Below are 12409 nucleotides of genomic sequence, written 5' to 3' on the forward strand. Positions count from 1 at the left end.
TCACAGCAGCTGCGAGACAAGGTCAGTAACGCTTGTTATTCATTCATCACTGGTCACTGTGACTGATAAAAGCCAATCAGGGAGCGAACGTGGGTGTCAGTGTCATTGCTCCCAAAAATCTCTGTATCGGTCCGTTCAGACTAAAACACAAGCTGAAGTTTTCAGAGGAAAACGGGACCAACAGCGTTTCCAAAAGTCAAAGTTTAAAACGTTTTAAAACTGAAGTGGTTTTGACTGCAGGCCTGTTCCTCTCACTGTGACACAGGAAAGTAATGAGAGTTTTCCCATACGAAGGAACAACTTTTTGTTCTTTGTTATCCAATTTTGATAAAAAAGAATTTTAACTGTAATAAAAACATTTAAGAGAATGAAAAACACAACAAATTAAGTTTTTAATTTTCTAAGTTTGCACTGACAGAACTGATGAGGTCAAGTTTGCAAAAGCTCATCATCAGTGTCACATCATCTTCATCATCATCATCATTTCATTATGAGGTGTTAAATTATATATAAAAAAAGAGTGGAGCCATAAAAACAGTTTATTTTGCCTCATTGAAGTAATTCGCCTAAATGTGGTAATATTTCTGTGGCACTAATGAATTTGTAAATCTGTGTGTTTTTTTAATAACATTAATTTAAATTGGGAACATCTCTCTTTCTCATACACACACACACACACACGTGGACACACTCTCTCTCTCTGCAGCAGCAGCAATTATAAGCTGATAATGAGCCTCCTCTCCTGTATGTTTTATGATAAAACTGAACAAAATTCCTTCTTAAAACCTAATTTAGCCTCAAATGCAGTTTTCCAAACTTTCCTTGTTAAAATAAGAGTAAATTGTGCCCTGTGGGAAAAATATGCAGCAGATTTTACTTTGAGTTTGTTTAGGAACCTGATGAAATAAAACCATGCAAACTTTTATTTTAATAAATTACAGCTGTAAAAGTCACAGATTTATAATGTTGAGACTTATGGGAGGAGGGAAACTCAGATATTATAATGAGATGCCTGAAAGCCGCCTCGTGTCTGTCCTGGTTTATCTCCTTGTTGTTTCCTCCCGTATCCATCGCTCTCATTACATTATCTAACCTCCCTTTCATAACGCTCCATCTTCTCCTCATCCACTGATCTGCTGCTCCTCCACCTTTTCTGGTCTCTATTGTTTGTTCTCTGTTTGTCTGCCGGCTCAACTCTCTGTTGGCTCCTTTGTTTATGTCCTTGACTCAGATATGCAGACAAATTAGTTGTTGAGATCCAATCTGCCTGTTTTCATTAATCAGGTTGGATTCAGACGCATTCAAGTGTTGTTTACTTAAGAGTCTGTAGCAGCATCGGTGTCTGGAAGACCTCAGTGTTTGTGTTTTTGGTTTTATTTCTGTTTGTTTCTGGTGTGAAATCAGAGCTGTTGGCTGCATGAGATGTACTGCCTCTCTCCCCAGAGGACAGTTTGAAATACGATTTGAGACCATGACCCCCTCAAGAAATATGTGATATGATATGAATTGGATTTCAAAACCCGTTAAATGAATATGATGTAAATGTGATTTGCAGAAATGTGTTCCCATGAGGTTTTATGCTGTTGATGCGTCATAAAACCAACCAGACTGCAGTCTGCAAACATGGTTCAATGAGTCACAAGTGCAGACAAACACAAAGTGCTGAGGATAATAACACACAAATAATTATAATCTTTTGTGTCTTTATTGAGCACAACACTCTTTTAAAAGATGAAATAATCTCTTACTAAAGCAAACACACCTGCAGATGTTCACTAGTTTAGATGTTTGAAAGTCGTTGCTTTTTCTGTTTAGTTTTTTCTTGCTTTGTTTCAAAGCTCTGTATCATTTTATAGTCTTCCCTCTGTTTCGCTGGAAAGCCGTATTTGCTCTGTGCTTGGCAAGTACTTTATAATAAATATAATCACTGTCATTAATTTAGAACCTGAAAAGCTGATAATCCAGATCTGGTGAAAGAAAATATTTGTTCTTGGTGGAGGTACGCTGTCTACCGAGAGCCTTTCTAACAGCGGTAACAAGTAGCAGCCAGTTATTTAACTTACGGACCGTGGTAGACTGAACTTTACACACCTGAATGTAAAATTCAAAGTAAGAGTTGAGTTTGTTTATGAACTGAAACAGATTCTTATCCACGGACGGAGAAGACCCAGTCAGGTGTGTGTGTCATCGTTTCCAAAAGTCTGTTTTTCCCGTTCAAGACTCAACACTGGAGTTTTTAAAGTAAATCGGGTCCAGCAGTGGAGTAATGTGGATGGAAGGTGTGAACGTAGCATAAGTAATGTGTTTGAAAAATAAAACATATTCATGTGGACGTAGCCTGAGGCTCAGTGTCTGGGTTCATGTCGTTCATATCACCAGCTAATTTTGCCGCCCGTTTTTATCTGCAAGTTTAATATGTGATCAACCAGTACAAGATCGTATGAGTCTAATAATACTCTCTGTTTTCCCTCAGTTAAATGACAATAACAGTATTACGATATTAACCAGAGAAACACATGGTGTCATATATAAGTTCCTCTAAGCTTCTGTTTATCCGGATGAAGAGCGACGACTGCAGCAGTGAACCCAGACCAGAACCTGCAGAGAGAAGAGATCTGTGTTGTCAGATCTAGTGAGAGTGTGTTGTTGAGACAGAGACAGGTCTCGATTAAAGTTCACTTTCTCCTGATCTGTCGTCTGAAAAAGGTCATTTTAGTGTCAGAATATTCTGAAGATCTGTGGCTTGTGAAAAATGGATCTGATATTTATTTAATTGACTGTAGGGCGAAAGAATCAGAATCTGTGATCAGAGCCAGGTGACTGAACACGACAAGGTAGTATTTATTTTAGGGGACAGTTCATGAATGCAGCATTGGCGAAGTATTAACCAACACGAGCAGGATTAAGTCAGTGGGAGGATCTAAATGTTGGTTTTGCATTACGCAGCTCTGATCACTGAACTGTTCAAAACAACTGAGCAGCACCAGACCCACTAACCCCTCTCATAGTAACTTTACTCCTCAACAAGCTGTGCCGAGCAGTAGTGTTCATGCATATTGAGAGAAATAGCTAGAAATAGATGTCAAGTAATAAAGTTTTCTCTCAAGTCCTTGTCAAGTCAGATAAGTGATTGATGAATGGACCCATCAGCAGGCGGACAGCAGCAGAGATACACACAGTGCCTCTTTCTGCACAACAAAGCGTGATGCATAGCAGGCTTTCAGTGTCTGCAGTCTCTCTGCATCTGTCCAGTTTCTCACACATCACCAACAAATCAGCAGAAAAGCTTCACTCTCATGATGCCGGAGTCGAAATACTGACGGTACAATCTGCATCCTTCAGGACAATTTAGAACACGTCTGAGGAACGAGTGACAGAAAACACCCACTGTCATTAGCTTTCAACTGCACCAGCTACAATACACTCTCCTCCTGCATCTTATATTAATACAGAAATCAAATTAATGTAAGACAAAATGCCGTCTATAATTAGAGCCCATCTATTACTAGACCACTCCTGTCACATCTAATTTCTAACAGCTGCTCCAAAAACAACAACATGGAAAAGAAGTGAAGCTCTGTGAAGGAGAAAGTGGGTCAGAGAGACCAGTGAACGCAGTCTGATATTTAGTAAAGTGAAAGCAACACAAAATGCAGCCTGAAGGGTTCTCAACTAAACTACAGCCAAACGAATCAGTCCCATTAGACATACAGGTTAAACAAATATCAGAAACCATGCCCAGTGTGGAAACATCAGACTTTAGATAAACTCAGTGTCCGTTACTGACAAGATAATCTCACCATAGTCAAAAAAATATCACATCCAATAAAAAGTGCTCAGCTTTCAAAATCCTTTAAAATAATTATTTCCAGCCCGTCTCCCTACTGTAAAACTGGCGTTCACTGTGAGTAAAGAGATATTTTTAAATACATGTTGAGAGGAAACACAATTGCAGTTTGGATTCTGTTCATTGTCTTTGATACCTGACGCTGAGGTTCAAGTCCAGCATCCTGCAGGCTGTTGTTCAGGTTACTGCAACACTGAAAATCCAGTCAGATGCATCAGTCAGAGTCGACTACCATCTTCTCCTAACATTAAAAAATGTAGCATCACTTTAACTCCACCTTCTCTTCCATTAGCTTCTGTAAGTCAACACCAAATGAAGTTTCTCTTGTTCCTCTCGAGCAAACACCTTAAGTAACAGATGTAATCAGTGTGATCAGTGCAGCAGCTGCATGACCTACACTCACCTTGGTGCCTGAACGCCTCCTTTTTCAACATGATCTGAGACAAATAAAACATCCAGTACAGCAGATGCTCTAAGAAACGAAACCTTGATTTTAACAAAGTTAAACATCATTTACTTTGTAAGCACAGAAAGAACGTAGGCAGTGAAGGCCTCACATCACTGTAACTGGTGTCACTCTTTTATCACGCGTCTCCTCTGTGGAGCTGTGGTGCAGGTGTGGGGCTGTCGGGAGACGCTGTTCATTAAAGGCTGCTAAAACAGAAACACTGAACAAACACCAGTCATCAGCCGTTCAACTGCTGTCGAGACGCGTGGAGGTGTCTGGAGTGGAGCTCTCGACATATTTCTGAGGTTTGAGTTTTGGTAATTAGCAGTAACTTCTGGAACAAAACACAGAAGCTCAGGGTCCTCTCCTGCTCTCTAATGTGACTGACTAGTGCTAGCATGTTTTTGTTGTTGTATTGTTTTTTAAATTAGCAGAGCGATATGAACAAAACTGATTATAAAAAGGATAAAGCTTGGAACATCTCAGGATTTCTGCCAGGAAAGTTGTTAAGTGCAGCAGGTGGACTTATGCAATTTAAAAAATGAAGGACTCTCATTAAGCTGATTCGTGACACTGTCCCGTAAAAAACGAGCCCACAGGTCGTCTGTCAGCAGGTTACTATGACCCATCGTTAGGTTCTGTTGCTAGGCGACATCTAGTGGTCGTAGTGATGATGACAGGAGCAAAGGGAAAAGTGCGGTGACGTAGTTTAGAGAGCGACAAAGTCCACGTCAGGAGGAGGTTGGGGTGGATGGATGAATATGACCCAGGAGAGCGGTGTTCGATTCCCATGTGACAGGAGCAGTTTATGTTGTTTCTGTTATCCATGACCGTTCGTTGTTATTGATGTTACCATGACAACAAAGATTGTCTAATGTCAAGGAAGAACTTATTTTAACCCAAATCACTATCTTCTCCTGAACCTAACCAAGCCATGAACTTTATATTGTAACCATGGTGATGCATGTAGGTACATTGCTTTCATTATTGTAACCATGACAACCCCTACGGCGGCCGGGCAGGAGAGCCCCTACGGAGACACTCCTCTGGGTCGGATCACAAGGTTGTCCAGGCTGCAGGACTGGCTGGGATTGGTGTTTGTTTCTTTTAAGACTTATTTTTCATGACTTACGTTATAAATTAGCATTATATTAACAAAAGTTTTCCTTGTTATTTCACAAAGTTTTCACAAAGTTACGTGAGGAAATGAAGTGTGAAAGATTAATGTGGAGTCCTCTGAAAATAATTTCTGATGCAGCTCTGCTCTTACCCAACACAATCAACTGAAAACAGGCCTTTACCTATTGAACAGGGAGACAATTATAATACGTTTCTTAAAGTACTTGTCCAGCAGAGAGCTGTTTCCATGATTGGGAGGGGAACAAACACGGTCCTGCAATTTTACCTCTGCTGGATCGATATGAAACCATATTTTCAGACAGAAACCTTCCCTCATTGCTCACCAACAGGAGCAATCTAATTTACCTGACATTTTAATCAATGATTATTTTATTATATGCATTTTACTGATACTGGTGTATTTTCATTCTATGTTAGGCATGTTGTAATTGTTCATTTGAAAGCTGAAATAGAAAAGATTAAGATGATACCATCACACAGTCGGAACAGTTCTTTATTTTCTGTATTTTTGTGTGAAAATCTGAGTCAGAAAAACTTTGCTGGAGAGAAATTTATCTCTCCTGATAAATTTCAGCCCACCACCACTGATGGATCCAAGAGAAACTCTAGCTGCTGGCCATCCCAAACCTCCACCTCCTCATCTGTCAGAGGTGGTGGTGGGGTCTTTAACCAACTCTCACAGACAGATGAAATCCCAAAACAAACAATAAGATGATTGAAAAGCAGCTCAGATAGCAGATGATTTCTTTTTAAAAAATTTTTTTTTACCTTTTTAGAAAACAAGCTCCTGTACACAAGCAGTTTGGAGAAGCTGAAACACTTGATGCACAGAGGCAGCAGAGCATCGCTATCAGCACTTGACACATCCTCAAAACATCTTTACACATGTTGCATTTACAGTATGGATGGTTTAGATACTGTTATTATTGTAAATGTGAGGGACTTCCTGTCTGTATATCTCATTTATCTTATCTGTCTCCCTCCCGTTCGTTTAACAAACTAAACATTTTAATATATTCTGTGCCACTTAAGTTATTTTTAATTAAGGCACAACTTTATCCCGTTCAATAAAGCTTAGCAAAAATCCACTTCCATCCATCGTTCCAGCTGATATAAATCCTGACTGTGCTGAGTCATTATTTCTGAGGGCAGAAATCACAGGGCTGCAGCTCCTGCTCTCACAGCTAATACATGTTGTTGAAGAGGTGACATGGGCAGATTTTCACAGTTGTTAACTTTTTCCTCCAGCCTCCAACCTGTCTGATGGGAGGGGGGACTAGTCTGAAATGAAACGCCTTCCTGACTGTAGGTTTGTTTGTTCTTTTGACAAATTTATTTTGGGACTGATGAAAATGCTGCTTTGTTTTTTTTCTTGCTCGTGTTCCCATGGGGTTTGAATCATGCATCTGTTGGTCGATTTGGAGCTCAGGCTGGACGAGCTACTGGGGAACTTCCCCGGGGCCCCAGACCTTTATGGTTCATCGTATCTCAGAACTAACATGTATGTAAAAGCAACAGCAACAGTGTAAATGCCTTTTAGGTCTAAGGACTATTATTCCCACTCATGTCTATTTCCTCTCCATGACACATCAACCACACTGTTTCAAGGCAGTTAGTGTGTGTGGTAATTTCATTAACCGATCATTTATATGGTAATTCTGTATACACCACTAAAGCTAAAAATAAACTGAAATGATGGGGGCATCTGGATTATTACAGATGGAGCCCTGCAGGTTAATATGGCTCTGACAAAAACATCTGCCACATGACTGTAACGTGATGTCTTATCTACATTCACTGTCTTTTTAAATGACGCCCCAGGACTCTGTGTACTGAGGTGCAGGTATTATCAGTATCAGACTTTCACTTATGTCCTGAACATATTGTATGACTCATTATTTTATATTTTTGATTTTTTTTCCCCGACATTAAGCAGCTGAAAGCCACGTAGCTCACAACAGAGTTGCTTTAGATGTGTTTGATAGCTGAGAACAAGACTGACACATACCTCAGAGTTTCCTGTTTTTCCTGTCTAGTTTTTATATAGTGTCCTATAGTATTTACAGTGATATGATGTTAGAAGAGGATGTCAGTGTGGATCTGTTGTAGAAAGGAAGATTTAGAAAGACTCTGTAAACATGCAATTTTCTCTTTTTTGGGAGAAAAGCTGAAATAAGTTATGAACACAGCACTGACATGTCAGCTCCTTTTACACTGATGTGTGAACTTGTCAGGAAACAGTTTCTAATGTTGCAGCTCAGGATCCAGTCACCAGCCGGGCTGTCACTCACAGTGTCTTTTATTTATTTTCTTCAAGACACATCAGGGAACAGAAGTCTCCAACAGTGTACCCTCAGCTGCTAGATCAACTCACGTGCACGCGCTCTTTCATGGATACAACTCCTCCCTCGGACTGTTTTTCTTCTTCTCTTAGCGCTTTTACGACTTCTGTTGTTGCCTCGACTGCACCACCTGGCGGCAGAACTTAACTTAACTTACAGCCCTTAACTCCTGAATGAACTAAATGCATTATAATTTAAAACATGAAATGAACTGAATTACACACACAAAAATAAAGGTCTCTAAATTCACAATACGGAAATGCTAACCCTAATAAACATAAACTTGAAATATCAGCTGACCCCTCACACTAATTTACACACCCAGCACTTATGGAGCAACTTTTTCATTCATTTGGAGTCAAATTTCTATCAAACAGAAGTTCCCTCTCTTAGCTCTGTGTTTGGTCTCCACCACCTCCTGAGGGAAACATCTGGCTCTTTAGCTGCTAAACGCTCCACTATGTTCACCAGCTGCTCCCTGACTGTGTGTCTGTCGGCTGTTTGCTGCTGAGCAGGAAGTGGACAGTGGCTTTTCACAGGTTTTACCTAAAAGCATCACTTCACAGATGTGGCAGAATCTCCCTGAAACAGATGAAAAAAATGACCATGTTAAAAACCCAAAGCACCTCTGCTCAGATCACTCACTGCTGTTGTAATATCATCTCCTGAGACTGTTGGCTGCAGCTCATTTAGTTGTGGCCCTGCAGCTCACACCTCTCTGTGTTTAACAGAGGGCACTTTCCCACAGCTGTTATACCAAAGAGTCTTTTACCTACTATCAAAAAATACCTGGTTTTAGATGCCTGATTTCTAGCCTGGTTATCTGTTTGGGATATAGTTGTAGCTCATCATACAGTGCAAAAGTTTTTTTTAGGTACTTTAGACATTTAGATTCTTGTCCATCCCACAGCACCAACAGGGAGGCGTCTGATCGGTCCCAGATTTAATCTGGTAACAGCCAGGCTCATGAAGAACGATCTGCTGAACGGGGAGTCCTGCAGCAGACGGTCTGACCCCCACAGATCCCTGATCTCAACACCATGGAGTCAGTCTGGGATCACATGAGGAGACAGAAAACACTGAGACAGCCTGAGTCCACAGGAGAACTGGAGCTGTTTCATTTCATTTATCTGGTAAATAAGAACTATTCACAACATTATATGAAAGTATCCTCACTCTACTGTTAATTATCTCCAAAGTGAATGAAGTTGAGGACCCATCTGTGCACACACACATCTTGCACAGTAGTTATGAGTCTATTATCCTGGTGTGGATCAAAACTGCAGTTTCAGTTAATGACAGAGGTAACCGTGTCCCAGTCTCTGGTGTAACAGTTGTGTTATCGTATGACTAACCTGTATAAAATAAATTCTGGTTCACATCAGAACAGTCTTTACTCTCTCATCAGTCGAAACACTTTATGATTCAGCTTCATCTGTGTTAAATAATTGAAAGAGAAGAGAAAAAAAGTGTTTCTTGTGTAATTTCACAACACAACGTGTCATTTTATAGCCCAGAAACTATGGCTCAGCTTTTGCTTAAGACTAGTGAAGCTGGAGACATTTCACCACACTGCCTGCAGCCGACCTGACCTTTGATGTATTGATGTTTAGCAGCAATATTTTACTTTGATAAAGCAGCTTAAACTTTCTGCTTTTATCCATTGTTCCCATTTGTTCTGCTCCCATTGTTTGGTGCCTTTTGCAGACCACTGCCACTTGAAGTTGCTTAGTGTTATTGTGATTTTTATCTTTTGTTATATTTTTTCTCTCACTCTTGTCCCCTAGTTTCACATTAATAATTCATCTTTTCCCTCCTGTCTGGTCATTGCTGAGAATAACAATCATTCCTATTTCACTCAAGTGTGGTTATTCTGAAGGACAAATTACGCACAAAACCCCAGGGAAATCTGGCCAATGTACAGAAATGCTGCATATATTAGGTGAAAGAACAAACAGAATGATAAATGCTTCAGTTAATCATATGAAACAACAGAAATGTGCAGCAGGAAGTTAAATATGGAGGTCATTATAGACCTGAGGATTCTGTCGAGGCCAGCAGGATCCTCAGGTCTAATCTAAGGATAAGCAACATGAGCATGAAGAATGAGCATGAAGTCAAATGTTATATGCACAAATTTGTCTGCTGGACTGTTTGTGTACTCTGGGTTCGTTGGCAACAAACAGCCAATGCACCAACTGAATAGTCATTCGCTGCAGCCACCAAGCTACAGCTAACGGAGCCAATCTAAGCATGTTGGCAGAACAGGTTGTGAAAGAGGCTTGATGACATAGGAACTAGTACAAAGCTCTAGAGTTTGATAGTCACGTCTGGTATTTTGTTCCATTCTCTCCTGGTTCATAACTGTTTAAAAACTGTTGTGTGGAGTAGTTTCTCCGACAGAGGAGGGTTAAAGATAATTGTATGTTCTTTTCACATGAATTTTACCGTTTATCATTGTAGATCATCTTCCTCTCAGTCTGTGCTGCCAATGTAAATCTCTTCAAGGCCGCTCTTGTCTCTGCAAAGACCTTATGAGCAATCCAGTGCTGCTAACCCTAAGTAACTTTTCTTTTTTAAAAAAAAATATTTTTAGAGATATTTTTTTAGGCTTTTGTGAGAGTGACAGGAAGGGAGCAGAGCGAGGGGGAATAACATGCAGGAAAATCAGCTCATTTCAAAGGGTTCACTGACTCTTTCTTGTCACTGTATCACAAAATTACAAAGTTGAGCTTTACAACATGAAGCATCCTCTTAGACGCTCACTTCAGCCCTCACAAGGACGTTCATGCACATTGTGCTCTTGGTCTTGTTTTGAATCGCTGCCTGCCAATGAGCCTTTTTGTAAAATCTTCAGTACCCTTGATGTCAAACACATCTATCTATCACTTGAGTCTTCTTTCTTGAGGGTAAATGAGGATAAAACCGTACGTCAGAGCAGTCACCAACAGACAATTTTCTCCCTGTCTTTGCTCTATTTTCAGAATAATCTGAGAGAATAAAGTTAATATAGATAAGTTATTCATGCATGCTCTGCTAGGGAGATGTCAGAGGTTGAAAGCCGAAAAGTCGCTTCTGATAAGCGCACTGAAAATGAAAATGTTAAAGAAAAAGTATAATGACACTGATGATAATCGTCAGTGTCAAACAGCCCAGAAACGATTGTGTCTTCATGACTCCTACTCTGTTCAACAAGCCGTCTGCAGAGCAGTTTAAACGACTGGAAAAACCTCTCACAGATCGACATTTCACACACAAAGATAAATCAGGCTGATTTAACAGCTCAAACCTGGATTTTAAAAATCATTGGAGATGTGTTGAAAGATGTGTTCAGTGTATTTATGTTTTAAAAAAAAACTGCAAAGCTGATAATTTACTAATATTCTCATTACAATGTGAGGAACCCATTTGTATTTCTCGTTACTGTTTCAGAGGTTAATCATGATGAGGGAAGATTAGCTGGACGATATGGAGCCCTGAAACTCACGATTGTACAAGTCAAGTACATGAATAAATAATATCATCATTTATCAGTTAGATAATTCAAATTGAATTTAAAAATAAATAGAAAACTATACCTTTCATATAACCTCCACTCAGCTCGGGGGAAAAAAGGGGAAAGCTTTTTAGTTTTCATTTTCCACTTAGCAGCAGATAAAATAAATTCAAAATTAATTTATTTTACTAAATTGTTTGTGTTTTACTTGCTCATTTTATTTTTCAGCTGCTCTATTTTCCTTTATTTGGTCCTGTCAGATATTAAAATAATGTGAAAATAGCAGATAATCAACAAAGTTAACCACGATAGTATTATAGTTGAGTAGGAGAAGATTCAGTGACTATCATCATGGGCATCGTGTCAGGATGCATAGAACATGAAACTCTACTCTTTCACAAAGGTTTGTTCAAATATCAATGGATTGCAATCAAATATGAAGGAGGGAGAACACATGGGCTGCAGAATCTGAAATGAAGAAAATAAAGATTAAACTAAGACAGTAAATCAAAGTAGTCTCATGTTTTTTTTACAGAAAGGAAAAAACAAAGTTCTCAGAGACTGATATGGACCTAGTGTAAAGTAAAGAACAACGAAACTTCTTACCAGAACCGCCGCCCCATGAAATGGTGAAAAGAGACCGGATGAATGTGACAGAACTATTAACCAGGCGAACTCAACCAGGTAAATGAGAGGTGATGACGGTGAAATCAAGAGCCAATCAGTGATGAGGAAAGGAAAAGAAGTGAGGTAGGGGAAGAAAGGAAGGAAAAATGAAAGAAAACAGGAAACTTTACAATTATTGTAACCATGACAACAAATATCATATAATATTAAGGAAGTACTTATTTTAGCCCAAATCACCATCTTTTCCTAAACCTAACCAAGTAGTTTTTGTGCCTAACTATGACCGTTTAGTACTGTCACCATGGCAACAGAGGTGCGGTACACGAGTCAGCACAGTCCACATATTTAATATTGTTACCATGACAACAGGTTAAATAGAGGGTTAGAAAACAGGTTGGAGGACTGGTCAAATGAAAACGCTAACAAAGTTACTGTAGTCCAACTGAAGCTTCAGACATGTTTTTACACTGAATTTTAATTTTAATATTGAATATTTCATTTTGATATTT

At 39.4% G+C, this 12409-nt stretch overlaps 1 long non-coding RNA gene across 1 annotated transcript; it reads right to left on the minus strand.

Annotated features, from left to right (window-relative positions):
* Positions 1-1706: 1706 nt before the first annotated feature.
* Positions 1707-5736, minus strand: LOC139628213 (uncharacterized). Its single transcript, XR_011692717.1, has 3 exons — positions 4251-5736; positions 3984-4040; positions 1707-2598 (listed from the first exon to the last, which is right to left on the minus strand). It is a non-coding gene; the product is annotated as an uncharacterized lncRNA (long non-coding RNA).
* Between the last annotated feature and the right edge of the window lie 6673 nt (positions 5737-12409).

The sequence above is a fragment of the Trachinotus anak genome, unplaced genomic scaffold (genome assembly GCF_046630095.1).
Source record: "Trachinotus anak isolate AG129_WGS33_773 ecotype Australia unplaced genomic scaffold, CSIRO_AGI_Tana_v1 ptg000011l, whole genome shotgun sequence".
NCBI classification, from domain to species: domain Eukaryota; kingdom Metazoa; phylum Chordata; class Actinopteri; order Carangiformes; family Carangidae; genus Trachinotus; species Trachinotus anak.